Raw genomic sequence first — 17,126 nt, forward strand, 5'->3', positions numbered from 1 at the left:
CCGGCACACCAGGTTCTAGTCCCAGTCGGGGCACCGGATTCTGTCCCGGTTGCCCCTCTTCCAGGCCAGCTCTCTGCTGTGGCCCGGGAAGGCAGTGGAGTATGGCCCAAGTGCTTGGGCCCTGCACCCCATGGGAGACCAGGATGAGCAACTGGCTCCTGCCTTTGGATCAGCACAGCGCGCCAGCTGTGGCGGCCATTGGAGGGTGAACCAACAGCAAATAGGAAGACCTTTCTCTCTGTCTCTCTCTCACACTATCCACTCTGCCTGTCAAAAAAAAAAAAAAATTGGTTTATCAAGTTTACTAATGTTTCAAAAAACTGTATTTTGACTGGTGATTTTTCTATATTTTATTTACTAATTTCTAGTCTTATCTAGTTTAATCTATTTTATTTTTAATTCCTTTTCATTTTGTAACTTCTTCTAAAAGATTTATGTTTTGCATATCAAAAGGCAGAGTTAGAGAGAGAGAGAGGGAGGACCAGAGATCTTCCATCTGCTGGTTCACTTTCAAAATGGCCACAACTGTCGGGGGTGGGCCAGGCCAAAGCCAGGAGCCAGGAGCTTCTTCAGCATCTATCAGTATTCTAATAAACCATCCAAAACATGAGTCAAAACCAAACAAACTTATTCTCTTACAATTCTTTAGACAACATAGGTGCAGCAGCCCAGGGACTTGGGCCATTTTCTGCTGCTTTCTCAGGAAGTGGAGCATCTGGGACCCAAATAGGCACCCATATACAATGCTGGTGTCACAGGCAGGGGATTTACCTGCTATGTCACAATGCTGACCCCCACCAAAACACAAATTTTAACATATTATATTTTCAGAATTATTCACCTCAAAGTATTTTTGATTGTTATTGTTATTTCCTCCTTTAGACAGGTACTGTTTCCAAATATTTGGGAGATTTTTATTGGACTTATATTGATTTCATGTTTAATTACAATGTGATCAAATGCTGTACTCTCAGTGAAATAAGTCCTTCAATATGTTGTAGCTTTATGTCATACCATACATTCAATTTTAGTTAGTTTCATATGCATTTGAAAACAATATGAGTGTCAACGTTGAGGGCATTGACACTATATGGCGAATAGAAATATCAGAAAAAGGAAAATGACGAGAAGCCAAGGTGGGGGTGACTTATAGCTGAAATAGGGCCACAGACCAAAAAATGCAGGCCACCTATAGAAGCTGCAAAAGGCAAGAAGGGATTCTCTCCTAGAGCTTCTAAATGGAACATAGTTCTACTTTAGGCCTTTAAAATCCATTTCAAAGTTTTTGTCTGAAGAATTGTAAGACTATAAATTTATGTTGTTTTGACTCATGTTTTGGACAGCTTATTAGAACACCAATAGAAAACTAATGCCCTTAATATGTCATCTTGATTCTTTTATTCGCAGTCTTTCTTTGTGCATCCTTGTAGCTCAGTTACATCTCTTATGATGGCGGTTTTTATAATACAATCTGACAGTCTCTGTCCTGTGATTGGAGTATCTAGATCCCCTTCATTGCTATAGTTACTGATGTGTTTAAGCTTATAGCGATCATTTTCTGGGTTACATCTGTTTTTTTCTAGTCTTTCATTTCTTGCTTTTCTTTGGATTTAATCAGTTTTTTTTTTCATTCATATAATTTCACTTATTAGCCTCTGTTAGCTTCTACCCTATAACTTCATTTATTCCTAGAGATTATAGCATGCATTTGGGTTATTAGAATCTAATATAAATCGGTACTAGTTTCATTTCCTAGGCCTTATTTTATATAAAACAATGTATCATTTGCTTCCTCTAATTTTTTATGATCATATTGTCATAAAATTCAGTCTTATGGTTCTGTGTCATTAATATTTATTTAGGTTTTTATGCATATGTCAGATACTCCATAATGCTTTCTTTGAAAAATGTGAATTTGTTCCATTTCAATTGATATACTAGAGAACGATTTTCATATAATGTAAATTTTGCATTTGCTTTTGCTCAATTTCATCATAAGAAATGCAGGTGAATGCAAATCTACCCTCAGTTTAACTGAACAACATAGAAATATGCAAAACACACACAGGCAGTCATCTCAGACATCTGTCAGCTATCAGCCCTCCCTGTGTGGTATGAGCCACGCCCATGAACATCTGGTACTAAAACTTTCTGTCCAACATCAGAGAAACTTCTTTCACTGCTTCACAATGATTTGCTAGAGGAAACCCTTCTGACACCCCTTCCCACAAAAGAATTCCAGGCTTTTTTAAAGTAAAATGCTATTTTATGGTACAATTTGTGTATTTTTGTTTTGGCATTAAACAAGTGTCAACTTCTCCATTTTTACTAGCTTTCTAACTAGTTTTTGTGCATGTCAGCAATGAAATGTTTGTGTGCTGTGTACCTAACCCCATTTTCCCTGTAAGGCTGCTGGTTTTCATTACGTGGTTTGCACAGTTTGGTGATTTTTAGAAATATTAAAACAGAATTTGCTATATTTACAATTTCTGTTGCTGTTCCTCCCTTTTACATTTGTTTTTGTTTTGTTTGTGCTGGGATTCCTTCTGCCTTGGAAAACTCTCTGTAGTTACTACATATTTCTTTTGGGTTTTTTTCCCTGCTGGTGAAATGATTTCCTTTACTTTGGAAATATCTTTATTTCATCTCCACTTATGAAGGATATTTCTGTGAGTAAAGAATTCGAAGTTGGCAGGTGTTTTCTCCCAGCTTCTGATGCTTCTGTTAAGAAGCCAGCTGTCAGTGATGTAATTACTCTTTTGAAGATAATGTGCTTCCTCTCCTCTGGATGTTAACATTATTTTCTCTATCTCTGGTTTTTGACAGCTTTCTCGTGATGCATCTATCTGTGGTTTCTTTGTACCTATCCTACTTTGGGCTGAGTGTTTTTGATTTTGTGACTTGATGTCTTTCATTGTTTTTTTTTTTTTAATGTTCTTAGTCATTAATGCTTCTTCTGTTGAAGTCTGTATTGCTTCTACTCTCTCCACTACCCTGCTAGGACCCCAACAATACACACAGTAAGCCATGTCCTGTAACTTTCTTACACATATTTCTATGCTTTTCACCATTTTTACTTTTAACCATTTTCTGCCAAAAACCTTTCTATACCAGCCTCATCACTCTCTCTTCAGCCATATCCCATCTCTGCTGAAATACATCTCTATTAATATTTCTTGCATGTTTGATATTATATTTCTTGTCTGAGAATTTCCACTTGACTTTTGACAGAATTCCTTTTCTACAGTGAAATTCTCCATTTTGTCATCTATTTTTCCGAATATTTTACCCTCAGCTGTTTTAGAGTCTGTATTTAAAACTCCAATATCTAGATTTGTACCTTAGGGCCCTTCTCCTTGTCAATACTGCACTCCAATTTTTTGTCACTCCACAATATGAGGCTGTATGTTCCTCTGGTTTTTTGCTTGTCTGTTTTCCTTAATTGCTTAACTTCTTGCCCTGCTCAATTTAATCAGAAGTGTCTCAAGTTCTGGTCTCTCTGTGCGCTGCTTCTCTCTGGGATCTTGAGCTTTCAAACTCCGCTATAGTAGTACATATTCTAAGTTTTTATTTGCATCCTTATGCAACTCCTTAAGTTCTGCTGGTGTCATGACCTCTCCATTACCACTTTCTCTTTGGCTTCTAACATTGTGCTCGCCTCAGTTTATTTCCCTTCTTTCTGTGCTCTGCTGCCCAATTCTTGACCACCCAAATGACTATCCAGTACCATAAAACTGATGATTTTTGTTCACAGCATTCTCACAGTCTATAAAATAGATTTACCCAGATTTTCTAGCTGCTCTCACAGCAGCATGTTCTGCCACAACTGCTCTTTCATAACCAGTCATGGAATTATTTTTCTGGAACACTTCCTGATTTAATGTTGTCACTCTCTCTATTTCAGCCCAGTGCAGGAAGTTCATCCAGATACTGTTCCTCTTTTTCTTCTTGGAAGAGGGGAGGAAAAAGGGGCAGAAAGATAGTTTTAAGGCCTAGATTTCATTCTAGCTTTGTTGTATTTCCTTGAGCTATTCTGTCTTCTAAACAGTGATAAGTACATTTTAATCTCTCTCTCTCTCTCTCTCTCTCTCTCACAGAGAGAGAGAGAGAGAGAGAGAGAGAAACAAATAGTAATTTAACAAAATACTCCCTTGGAGACTCATGTCACATTTGGACAAAAGCACTTAGCCACATTGTGTGAAACAGGGATATTTTCATAAGGATGTTCATGGCTACCTGTGAGTTCCTGGAACCTTTACCAAGGCCTCTGAAGTACACACTATTGTTACCCTAATTTTAAAAACAGAGAAACAGGGGGCTGGTGCTGTTGTGTAAGGAGTTAAGCTGCTGCCTGCTACACTGGCATCCCATATGGGCACTGGTTAGATTCCCAGCTGCTCTACTTTGAATCCAGCTCCCTTCTAAGGTGCCTGAGAAAGTAGTGGAAGATGGCCCAAGATCGTGGACCCTTGCTACCAATGTGGGAGACCCAGAAGAAACTACTGATTCCTGGCTTCGGTTTGGCTCAGCTCTGGACATTGTGGCCATTTGGGGGATGAACCAGCAGATGGAAGATTACTCTCTCTCTCTCTCTCTGTATATTTGCCTTTTGAATGCAATAATAAATCCTTTTTAAAAAATAGGGAAACTGAGACACAAAGAGAATAAGTAACCAAAGTCACACAGACAAAACTTAATGATTTGCTCTCATGATACTCAGTCTATAAAATATAAAGGCTTTTAATAGAACATTTTATAATTCTATTAAATATAATATTGTCCAAAAGCTAGCAAGCATTTGGGTAACTGGAAATTAACTTGATATTCAATTTTTATTTAGGCATTTGGTAGTTATGCATTTACAGCCTGGATCTGTGTCTTTAGTGTTCCTGGTATCTCATTATTTGTCTACAAAAGAAATATAGTCAGTTTCCTTGTCTAAGTCATTTTAATGGCCTTTCAGTAGACTCAACTGTTACTAGGAATACTAAGATAACTCTGCTATAAAACAAAAATAAACTGTGAAGTGCGTTAATGACACATATAAATAGGTTAAATGACAATTTTATTAGATGTGGTATTAAGAAAGCTGAAATGTTTTCTATTTAGTTAGCAAGACCCCACACAATTGAAGCCTGTTAAAAATGACCATGATATAAAACATAACATATGAGATAATATTTAATCACCATAGAAGACTTAAAATTCAGTACATCCTAGGAACATATGATTCAGACTATTTCCAACTGGTTTGCAATCTGGTTAAGGATATTACTTTACCAAGCATGCGTGTGGCATAATTTCTACGTTGATAACTTAATCATTGTTGTTATGAAGGGTGAGTCCAAAGAGGTTACATCTGTCTTTGGACTTTAAAATGCCAGCACTACATTTTTAAGGTGTAATATAAATATTATTTTAAAAGAAATCATTCTTAAGAAATCAGTCAGTCATCAAGGAAATGTTGTTAGGATCTGGGAGCTGTAGAATTTACTTCTTACACTTGAAAAGGATCTTGGAGTTTTCAGAAAATAGTTTATGAAGAAATAACTTAATAGTAGTAATAAACAAATATCTGAGCACCTACTCTAGGTAGGTAACTGTGCTTGGATTTAGATGGCTTTTCATTCCGTTTAAAAATTTGTTTTGAAGCCGGTGCCGCGGCTCACTAGGCTAATCCTCCGCCTGCGGTGCCGGCACCCCGGGTTCTAGTCCCGGTCGGGGCACCGGATTCTGTCCCGGTTGCTCCTCTTCCTGTCCAACTCTCTGCTGTGGCCCAGGAGTGCAGTGGAGGATGGCTCAGGTCCTTGGGCCCTGCACCCCATGGGAGACCAGGAGAAGCACCTGGCTCCTGGCTTCGGATCAGCGTGGTGCGCCGGCCACAGCGCACCGGCCATAGCGGCCTTTGGAGGGTGAACCAATGAAAAAGGAAAACCTTTCTCTCTTGTCTCTCTCTCACTGTCCACTCTGCCCGTCAAAAAAAAAAAATTGTTTTAAGCTTTCTCCTATTTCTAGCATCCCTACCACCTACATATATTAAAATAGACTAAAAACAAAAGAATACATCTTTATCATATATTTAGCACCTCAATCAGTGCCCATAGCTTGTGGTGAACATGTAATTGGCAGATGATTGTATGGAATGGCAATGTGAGGCACAGCTTTGCCCTTACAAGAAGGCAGCATAGGGCAGACTAAAGAACACTGACCTGGAAGCACAGACGACAGATCCCCCTCTTTGTCTGGGCAGGACATGTTTGCCCACCTGAAACCAAGGACCTCAATTTCCTCATGTGGAAACTAACTGGACCATCTCAAAGACCTTGCATTATTTTAAAATTCTGTCATTCTAAGTCAACCTTCAAATATGTGAAGAACATTCACCTTTGGGTATAACAAAGAGTGTTTGCACAGGGTTGTTCAGAGAGACAAATCTTTATGGAAACGAATTTGGGCATTGTATTAGTTTCTTATGGCTGCTGAAACATATTAACACAAACTTGGTTGCTTAACACAACAGAAATCTATTCCTTCACAGTTCTAGAAACCAGAAATCCAAAATTAAGATGTCAGTAGGGGCACACATCCTCCAGCAGTTCAAGGAGAGATTCTAACCCTTGTTTATTCCAGCTTCAGCCAGATCTCTGCATTTCTGGACTTGTAGCCATTTACACTTGTGCCTTCACAAGGACACTATTTTCTCTTTCTTGCCTACATATGCCCTTCCTAAGGAGGCTTGGTCTTCGAACATTGGGCCCACACAATCAGGATGATCTCCCATACCTTTAAATTCTTAACTTAATTACATCTGAAAAGACCCTTTTTCCCAAGTAGATTAACATCACAGGGTCCAGGGATGTGTTGTGTGGACCCAACACAGCTATGTTTTGGAGGGTTGTCATTCAATTGACTACAGGTGCATTTAAGGAAGTTGTCTAATAATGTTTACTTATTACATTGAGGATTCAAATTCTTAAGCCCCAAAGTTGAATGTAAAGCAATGCACTTTCCTTTGTTTTCCTATAACTTTACATCTGTTTTGAATTCTCCCATTTATTCTAGTGCTGGCTTTCAAATTCCTTTCAATGCAGGTCTCTCCCCTTGGGATGTTGTCTAGTCATCTGAGTACCAGCTGAAATGCCCTGCATTCATTTCCTGGGGTCTTTGGTCAGCAGACCCCACAGGTCACTTTCATGCAGGTCACAGTCACACCTTCTTTTGCTCTTCTCTCTAGACCTATGACTTCCTCTGCTCTTTCTAGCCTGTCATGGGGCAGGAAAGTCTTCTCAGTTAACATATTACAATGAACTCTCTCTACCCGGATGTCAGTAAGACTAAGCAATCACTTCATAGAGTATCACCAAAATGATTACAGTAAGAAAGAAGAAATCAACTTATCAAATCTCATAGAATTCTACAGTTGAACAGAATTTTAGAAATAACCTAGTCCAGTTTTCTAATCAGATAAAGGAATTTAAGAAAAAAACCCAAGGCCATGAATAATTTAAAACCACTTTCTCCAAGTCTTGCTGCAAAATAGTGGCAACAGATCTAGGATTTCCACTCTGGGCTCAGGAATTTCTCTGCCATCTGCCCATTCATTGTGCTCCCAGGAACAGCCTGACACTTCAGGAAAGACTTGTGCACTTACTGATCTTGGACAGGCTGTGGAACCTCTCAGCCAGATGAAGCCTGTGCTAATTTAATTGGGTCCATAGAATTTCCCTAAAATTGTCAGTTGAACATCTAATATGCTGCAAGAAGGTTCATCAAACCCAGTAGTCTCCATACCTCAGAGAGCACACAGTACTCCAGACAAACCCCGCCCTCCACCTCAGCACCCTCCCCTATGGCAGATGTGCCTTGTAACTGTCTCCTGGAGAAGCCGTCTGGTTTTGGCACTTCACCGGGGTGGCTTGCCTTGGTGTCAATGGGACAAAATTATGATGGAATGAAGGGTCAGAAAGATATGACAGTGACCTTAGGACCTGTGGACAAGGATGAAGAAAAGAGCTAAAAGTGTTTCTACACACAACAAGAAGTGTTCTCTGTACAGCAGTCCAACTGCCAAGAAACAACACTTTATGGTTGGAGTGCAACCTGCCTAAAACAGAAAAAGCAGAAGAAGATATCAGCCTGCACTCTGCCCACTTGTGCCCCACAGACCAGCACTCCTGTCCACCAAATCTCATCTCTCTCTTCTAGGCCTCCATTCTTTCTCCTTCTTTTTCTTCCCTCCCAACTTCTTTCTTTTCTCCATTACCTTGTCTCCTTGTTTTCTCACTTCTTCTCTCATTCCTTTCACTCTTTCTCAAAGAGGCTGTAACATATAATTTCCAATTGTTTTATTCAATAAGTAGTATATTCTAATTTTTGCAAGAATTAAGCAATTACAATGTCCTCTTATAAAGGATATAAAGTTTATTTTTAAAATTTTTATATAACTATGACCCAAAATTATTATTTTTAATCTACAAATCAATAATTCTTCAAAGATAAACAGATTCCAGGGCCAGTGTTGTGGGGCAGTGGGTTAAGTCACCACCTATGACACTGGCATCCAATTTGAGCACCAGTTCAAGTCTCTGCAGCTCCATTCAGATCCAGTGCCTGGTAATGCACCTGGGAAAGCAGCAGAAGGTGGCCCAAGTATCTGGGCCCCTGCACACATGCGGGAGACTAAGATGGAGTTCCAGACTCCTAGCTTCAGTCTGGCCCTGTCCCAGCCATTGCGGCCATTTGGGAAGTGAACCAATGGATGGAAGATTCTCTCTCTCTCTATCTCTATCTCTCTCTCTCTATCTTTTTACATGCAGAGTTAGAGAGAGAGAGAGACAGAGAGAAAGGTCTTCCTTTTTCTGCTGGTTCACCCCCCAAGTGGTCGCTATGATCCGAAGCCAGGAGCCAGGTGCTTCCTCCTGGTCTCCCATGTGGGTGCTGGGCCCAAGCACTTGGGCCATCCTCCACTGCCTTCCCAGGCCACAGCAGAGAGCTGGACTGGAAGAGGAGCAACCGGGACAGAACCGGTGCCTCAACCAGGACTAGAACCCGGGGTGCCGGCGCCGTAGGCGGAGGATTAGCCTAGTGAGCCACGGTGCCGGCCTCTCTCTCTCTCTCTCTCTCTCTCTCTGTGTGTGTATGTGAGTGTGTGTGGTTCTTCTCTATAATTCTGCTTTCAAATAAATAAAAACGGGATTAACAGATTCCACATGAAATTGTTTGAAGTTCTGTTCCCAAGAAAGGCTGATTATTTCTTCCTTGAAATCAAAGGAAAATTATGCAATTTAAGTTTGTGAAAAAGTTAATACCAGCAGGGTCTAGGGAAGCTAGAAGCTCTCTCACCCAGGCCAGGAGACTTCCACTGCCCTGCCCCTGTTCACCTCACATCGGCCCAAGGAGAACCGCACTGAAGGTGGAAGGGTAGTGTATTTAGCAGATTAAAGATTTGCCCATATTAAGGAAAATCCCTTTCTTTGGTCTCTTCCTTGTTGCCTAAGGGAAAGGACTTAGAACTCCCAAAGAAAGGCCAGAATGTGGGTTTTGAAGGCAATGGCCATGTGTGTTTATTTTGGGAGTCATTTGTTTTATATAATATTTCTTAAAGGAAAAACAAGATTAAATAGCTGCGGATTTGAATTCTCAAATACCACAACATCTGAAATTGTATGAGGGGTCTTCAGAAAATTCATGGAAAATGTTTATTATGAAAAACAATGTGTGGATTTCAAAAATTTTTTGCAGAAAAATGAATTTGTTTTATTATAATATCTCTAAAAAGGCTCTAGTCTGAGCAATAAAAAGGATAAGACATCAGTTGGAAAATAGCTCCTATATGACCAACACAGATGCTAAAAATGAAATAAGAGCATCAAACTTATGATGAACCTGGGATGGAAGAGTGGTAAAATCATAAGTGCTTTACCCAAAGTTTATAAGGGAATTGCACCAAAGAAACCGACAGTTTACAAGTAGATAAGTCATTTTTAGAAGGAACAAGATGATGATGAACACGATGCCTGTAGTGACAGGCCATCCACATCAGTTTAAAAGGAAAGGGCTTAAACAGATATTTTTCAAGAGAGGAAATTCAAATGCCCAACAGACGCTTGAAAAAATGCTCAGGATCACAAGCCATCAGGGAAACGCAAATCAAAAGGACAATGAGGTTTCACCTCACCCCAGTGAGAATGGCTGTCATACATAAATCAATAAACAACAAATGCTGGTGAGGATATAGGGAAAAATGTACCCTAATCCACTGTTGGTGGGAATGTAAACCGGTGCAGCCATTGTGGAAGACAGTGTGGAGACACCTCAAAAATCTGAATATGACCCAGTCATCCCACTCCTTGGAATTTACCCAAACCAAAAGAAATCAGCAAATGAAAGAATTATCTGTACCCCCATGTTCATTGCAACACAATTCACAATAGCTAAGATATGGAATCAACCCAGATGTCCATCAGCTATTCACTGGATAAAGAAATTATGTTATATATACACTATGGAATACTCTCAGCTGTAAAAAAAATAAAAATAAAAAAAAAGTGCAATCTTGTCATTTGCAACAAAATGGATGTAATTGGAAACCATTATACTTAGTGAAATAAGTCAGTCCTGAAAAAACATATCATGTTTTCCCTGACCCAAGGTAACTGATAGAGTGCCTAAACTGTAATGTATTGGAGTAGAATGGACATTCTGAGATGATTGTTTATAGCCCTGTCTCTTCTGCTGAGGAACAGTTGTTTTTTTTTTTTTCTTCATACTATTTGTTGAACTCTTTTATTTAGCGTAGGGTTAACTTTATGATCATTAAGTAAACTGAAAGTACACCTTTGTAAAAAATTAAAAGTGGGATGGGGCCGGCACCCTGGCTCACTAGATTAATCCTCCGCCTGCAGTGCCGGCATCCCATATGGGTGCCAGTTCTAGTCCCGGTTGCTCCTCTTCCAGTCCAGCTCTCTGCTGTGGCCTGGGAAAGCAGTGGAGGATGGCCCAGGTGCTTGGACCCTGCACCCATGTGGGAAACCGGGAAGAGGCACCTGGCTCCTGGCTTCGGATCGGCACAGCTCCGTCCATCGCAGCCATTTGGAGAGTGAACCAATAGAAGGAAGACCTCTCTCTCTCTCTCTCTCTCTCTCACTTTCTCTCTCTCTCTCTCTCTCTCTCACTGTCTGCCTATCAAATAAGTAAATAATCTTTAAAAAAATTAAGAGTGGGAATGGGAGAGGGAGGAGGAGGAAGGGTGGGAGTGTGAGCAGGTGGGAAGGTAGGGTAGGAAGTATCACTATGTTCCTAAATCTGAATATATGAAATGCATGAATCCTGTATACCTTAAATAAAATTAAAAAAAGAAAATAAAAAAAGAAGATCCATTTTTCTTCAGTTAGTTGTGATAAAAATCAGCATGGCTCAGTTCCCAGAACCCTCAGTTTTTAGGTATGCACAGTTAGCTGATATCATCACTTACAAAAGTATGTTGATGAAGCTTTATGTTGAAAAGTAAAGGATTTTTTCTTATTTTTATATTTGAAGTCTATTTTTCCGTGAACATTTTGAAGTGCATTTCCTTACAATAACAGTTGTCTTGATTAAGCAACACACTATTGGTGAATATTGTACACACATGGGTAATTCCCTCCACTCGCTACTCCTTTCAACAACTGAACATCTAAGTAAGTATCATTATTCCAACTCCAGAGATGATATCAACGAGTGTTTGGGGAGGCAAAAATCGATCCAATAACAGATTATTAAATTTTAGACATGATGTTTTAATACCAAACCCCTGTTCTTTCTACTATACTATATTTCTTACCTAAAATAATTGACTTCATATCCCTGCAAAATCTAGAATAAAGAAGCTCCATGATCTCTGTAATGGCACAATTTTTATAAACTTCAAACAATATCCTCTTCTGCATTGGGTTCTTTCATTATTATTATTATTATTATTATTATTGGTTTTAACCTCCACATCTGTGCTCTTTCAAAGAAAATTTCTCAGGTCATGCTCAAGAATCTGACTTTGCACAGCAGTTAACTTGTTTTGGGTGGCAAATGCTTTTATAGCTAAATCAGCCACTATATGCACTTAAGTATGCAGTGCTGAGCACAATGTGCTCCCTCTGGTAGATAATAAAAATGCGTGAAGAAACAGATTATATCCCAGGAGTTCAGGAAACATGAAGAGTAACCAGCATGGGTAAAATAGAAGAAGAGGCAAGTCTACTGAGGAATTTGTTTTCCAAGTTGGATATGGTCAAATTGCAAAGGGCACTGAGAGCCAAGGGAAGGAGTTTAAACTTAATGCTACAGGAAAGAGGAAGCCAATGTAAGCATTTGATCCAAAGTGCTACAAGAATACAAGCAATTTTTAACAGAATCACTTCCTACTATGACACAGAATGAACTAGAATTGGAGAGTGAAGGCAACCAGGTGCACCAGCTAGTCATTGACACAAGAGTCTAAGGATGAACAAATGAGGGCTCAATCAAAGATAAAAGAAACAGAAATGATGTCCCCACGCTGACTCAGCTACATTTCTGTTTCCTTAAGACAATTATCTATTTAAGTTACTTAGAAGTTTTAAGTAGTGATATAGTTGCTAATGTGTTTAATAATGAAAAACTGATATATTACACATAATAGTCCCTTCTCAAAGCCTTGCAGTGCTTGAATGTACTGGAGCCATTATGTCTTTGACATCCTCATAATATATTTCTGGAGAAAGGGCTAATAATTGAGAGAAAACATGAGTTTGTATATAAGTTGATGAACAGGTGCAGCTGGGAGAGGGTAGCTGGCATCAGAAGACCTGCATTTTCATCTCGGTTCTTCCAATTAGTAGCTGTATGGCTACAGGCAAGTTATTTCACCACTCTCAACTTCCATTTCCTTGGCTATAAAACCAAGATTCCAAAACCTATCTATAGGATTATGGTCAAATTTAAATGAAAAAAAAAAGTACATGAAAGTACTTCATAAATTTTACAGGGTAATATGGGTACAAGATTATATTTTTGTCAGCAATAATACATAAATTGAAACTAAAGCTTTCTCATTCAAGATGAAACTTTGTTAAAATTCTCTACAGTTGTATTTTTTTTTTTTTTCGTGCACCGTTGGGGTAGATCGAACAGCAGAAGACATGAGGAAGTGGTATCAGACAAGCACAGGTGGCATCAGAAGTACTCCCAAATGTCAGTGACCCTAGTTAATTTTGCTAACAGTCATGGTGCATCACAGAGAGGTAACACATCAAGACTTGGAGATGTGTGGAGAGTATACAGAAAGTCAACCATGATCAGGTGCTGGTATCCTGGACAGGTGTGGCACTGGAGTCCAGGCCAAGACTGTGAGCTCAGGAAAAACAGGTAAGGGTAAAGCCTGACCCTAATTGCAGAGAAACTTAGAGACAGAAAAAAGCAAGCTCAGGAGCCTGAGGACAGGGACAAATCCAGAGGTGTGTCACCAGAGGTAGTTTACCAGGATACAACTGGTGTAAGGCAATAATCTTGTTATCAAATCCAAACTTAAGGACTAAACTAGATAGCCATAATGCTAATACATGCTGAGCTGCCTGAGCTTTTGGCCTCCAGTTTCAGAAATTTTCCCTCTACTAGTAATTTTCATATTTTTAAAGTTTAAATGGAGGAGGTTATATTTATACCCATTAAATTTCATCTTGCTTCTTTTGGCCCATCATCCCACTCTGTCAGTAGCTTTCTGAGTCTTGACTCTGTCATCCAAGTAATTAGTTGTTGCTCCCAGCTTCATGTCATCTTCGGATGTGATGAGTGTGCTTCCTGTTTTTTGCTACTGGTTGATAAAAGTATGACAGAATGCTGAGGCATACTCCTTAGAGAGAAGATAGCCAGCTTCAAAGTAACTTAGTACAATCTCACTGAGTCCCATTTCTTCACCATCCTACAATAGAGGCCGCAATGGAGTGGGTATTATGGTACAAGTGGGTTAAGTCCTTGCTTGAGACACATATATCCCATATCAGAGTGCCTGGGATCCAGTCCCAGCTACTCTTGTTTCTGAACCAACATCCTATTAATATACCCAGAGGGCAGCTGATGATGGCTCAAGTCCTTGAGTTGCTGCCATCCCGTAGGAGACTTGCAGTGGTTTCCTGGCTTTGGCCTGACTCAGCCCGGGTTGATGTGGGCATTTGGGAAGTGAGTCAGGGGGTAAAAGACATACACATACATACACACACACACACACTATCTCCCTCTATCTCTCTGTTACCTTTCAGATAAATAAGTAAATGTTTTTAAAAAAGAGAAATGCAAGAAAATGTCTTGTTAACACACAAACACAGAAAGCCATACCACCACTCTCAATTTTCCACAGTTCAGTCCTTTCTCATATACACATGCTCACTATGCCCCCTCTTCCACCCTTCATCCCCATCCTCCTCCTCCACTGAGAATCAGAATCATTCCTTCTGCCAAGATCCACCTGTGCCACGAGTCCCAAAACTTCTCATCTCCTCTAGGTCCTTAATGCATCACCTTTGCCCTGTGCCTCATTTCCCACCTCCTCCTAGCATCTTGGTTCTCAAACTTCAGCATGCATCAGTCAACTGTGAGGTGAGTTAAAATACAAAGGACTTGGACCCAAGAATTTTCCTTTCTAACAAATTCCAGCAGTTCCCAAAATGCGGTCATCAGACCAGTAGCATCAGTGTCACCTGAAACTAGTTAGCCATGTACAGTCTCAGACCTGACTCCAGAGTGACTCAATCAGAAATTTGGTGGATCCAGCAACCTGTGAATTCACAAACTCTCCAAGGAATTCTCATACTTGCTAAAACCTGAGAACCACTGTTCAGCATACTGAGCACAAACAGAGCTTTGCAGCCAAAGAAGTCTATTTGGATCTCTGTTGAGTTCTTCTCATTGTGTGGCAACGACTTACCATCTCCCAAAGCTTCAGTATTTTGACCTATAAGCTGTCAATGACAATACCTTCCTTTGTGAATGGTCATGGAGGTTAAATAACATAATGTATTTAAAGTACCAAGTACCTCACCTAAATATTTTTTCTTTCTTTCTTTTTTTTTTTTTTTTTTTTTTTTTTTTTTTTTTTTTTTTTTAAGGCAGAGTGGACAGTGAGAGAGACAGACAGAGAGAAAGGTCTTCCTTTACCATTGGTTCACCCTCCAATGGCCGCTCTGGCCGGCGCACCGCACTGATCCGAAGCCAGGAGCCAGGTGCCTCCCCTGGTCTCCCATGCAGGCGCAGGGCCCAAGGACTTGAGCCATCCTCCACTGCACTCCCAGGCCACAGCAGAGAGCTGGACTAGAAGAGGGGCAACCGGGACAGAATCCAGCGGCCAGACTGGGACTAGAACCCAGTGTGCCGGCGCTGCAGGTGGAGGATTAGCCTATTGAGCCGCAGTGCCGGCCATCACCTAAATATTAAAAAGGGACTTATATTTAAATACTCAATCTACTATGAATGCTTAAATCTCTATTGTCATAAACAGACTCTTCCTCTATGTCCCATCCTAACTTTCATAGCCAAGCCCGTAAGAAATGTTTTTCCACTATTCTGCTTTACCACATCTCATTGCACTTCAATTTGCTGCATTTGACTACTGTCCTGACCACTCTAATGACCTGGCTTTGCTAAAATTGTCAATGATCTATTTTTTTTTTACAAGCAAAGTTAGACTGTGAGAGAGAGAGAGACAGGGAGAGAGTTATAGACAGTGAGAGAGAGACAGAGAGAAAGGTCTTCCTTCTGTTGGTTCACTCCCCTAATGGCCCTAACGGCTGGCGCTGTGCCGATCCAAAGCCAGGAGCCAGGTACTTATCCTGGTCTCCCATGGGGTGCAGGGCCCAAGCACTTGGGCCATCCTCCACTGCACTCCCGGGCCACAGCAGAGAGCTGGACTGGAAGAGGAGCACCTGGGACTAGAACCCGGTGCCCCAACCAGAACTAGAACCCGAGGTGCCGGCGCCAGGTGGAGGATTAGCCAAATGAGCCACGGCGCCGGCCCTATGATCTATTTTTGACAATAGAGGACTTCGCAGGTCCCATCTTTGTAACAGCTGTGCTTTTTGCCTTCATGACAGTCTCACTTCCCTTGCAAGGTCTTTCTCCCACCTTCCTGCTAATACTGTCTCAGTCCCATGAATGGGTCTCTCCCCTACACTTCCCTTTCTTTTTTTTTTTTTATTGTTTTTTTTTTATTTTTAAGTAAACAGTACTGTTTTATTAACTGCATTTCTTACATAATTGTGGGAACAGAACATACTCCTAAGAAGAATAATAAGTCAAGTAGATTGAATTTGAAATGGTTAGGGATATATATATATTTTTTTATCTTTTATTTAATGAATATAAATTTCCAAAGTACGACTCATGGGTTACAATGGCTTCCCCCCCATACCGTCCCTCCCACCCACAACCCTCCCCTTTCCCACTCCCTCTCCCCTTCCATTCACATCAAGATTCATTTTCGATTATCTTAATATACAGAAGATCAGCTTAGTATACATTAAGTAAGGATTTCAACAGTTTGCTCCCACACAGAAACATAAAGTGAAAAATAATAGATGATTTTTTTTAAATGATGATGAAATCAGATCAGACCTATTGTCATGTTTAATCCCAGTGAGAGTCAAGTTGGGAATTGATAATTTCTTTTTTTTTTTTTTTTACAGAGGATCAGTTTAGTATGCATTAAGTAAAGATTTCAATCGTTTGCACCCCCATAGAAACACAAAGTGAAATATACTGTTTGAGTACTCGTTATAGCATTAAGCCTCAATGTACAGCACATTAAGGATAGAGATCCTACATGAGGAGTAAGTGCACAGTGACTCCTGTTGTTGACTTTACCAATTGACACTCCTGTTTATGGCATCAGTAATCACCCTATGCTCCAGTCATGAGTTTCCAAGGCTATGGAAGCCCCTTGAGTTCTCCGACTCTTATCTTGTTTAGACAAGGTCATAGTCAAAGTGGAGGTTCTCTCCTCCCTTCAGAGAAAGGTACCTCCTACTTTGAAGACCTGTTCTTTCCACTGGGATCTCACTCACAGAGATCTTTTTGCCAGAGTGTCTTGGCTTTCCATGCCTGAAATACTCTCATGGGCTTTT

General features: G+C 40.2%; 1 long non-coding RNA gene across 3 annotated transcripts in view; it reads right to left on the reverse strand.

Moving 5' to 3' along the window:
• LOC103349875 (uncharacterized) overlaps positions 1-17,126 on the reverse strand; it is a 154,626-nt gene that overhangs the window by 117,766 nt on the left and 19,734 nt on the right. The gene's annotated exons all lie outside the window — the stretch shown is intronic.

The sequence above is a fragment of the Oryctolagus cuniculus genome, chromosome 5, assembly GCF_964237555.1.
Source record: "Oryctolagus cuniculus chromosome 5, mOryCun1.1, whole genome shotgun sequence".
Lineage (NCBI taxonomy): Eukaryota > Metazoa > Chordata > Mammalia > Lagomorpha > Leporidae > Oryctolagus > Oryctolagus cuniculus.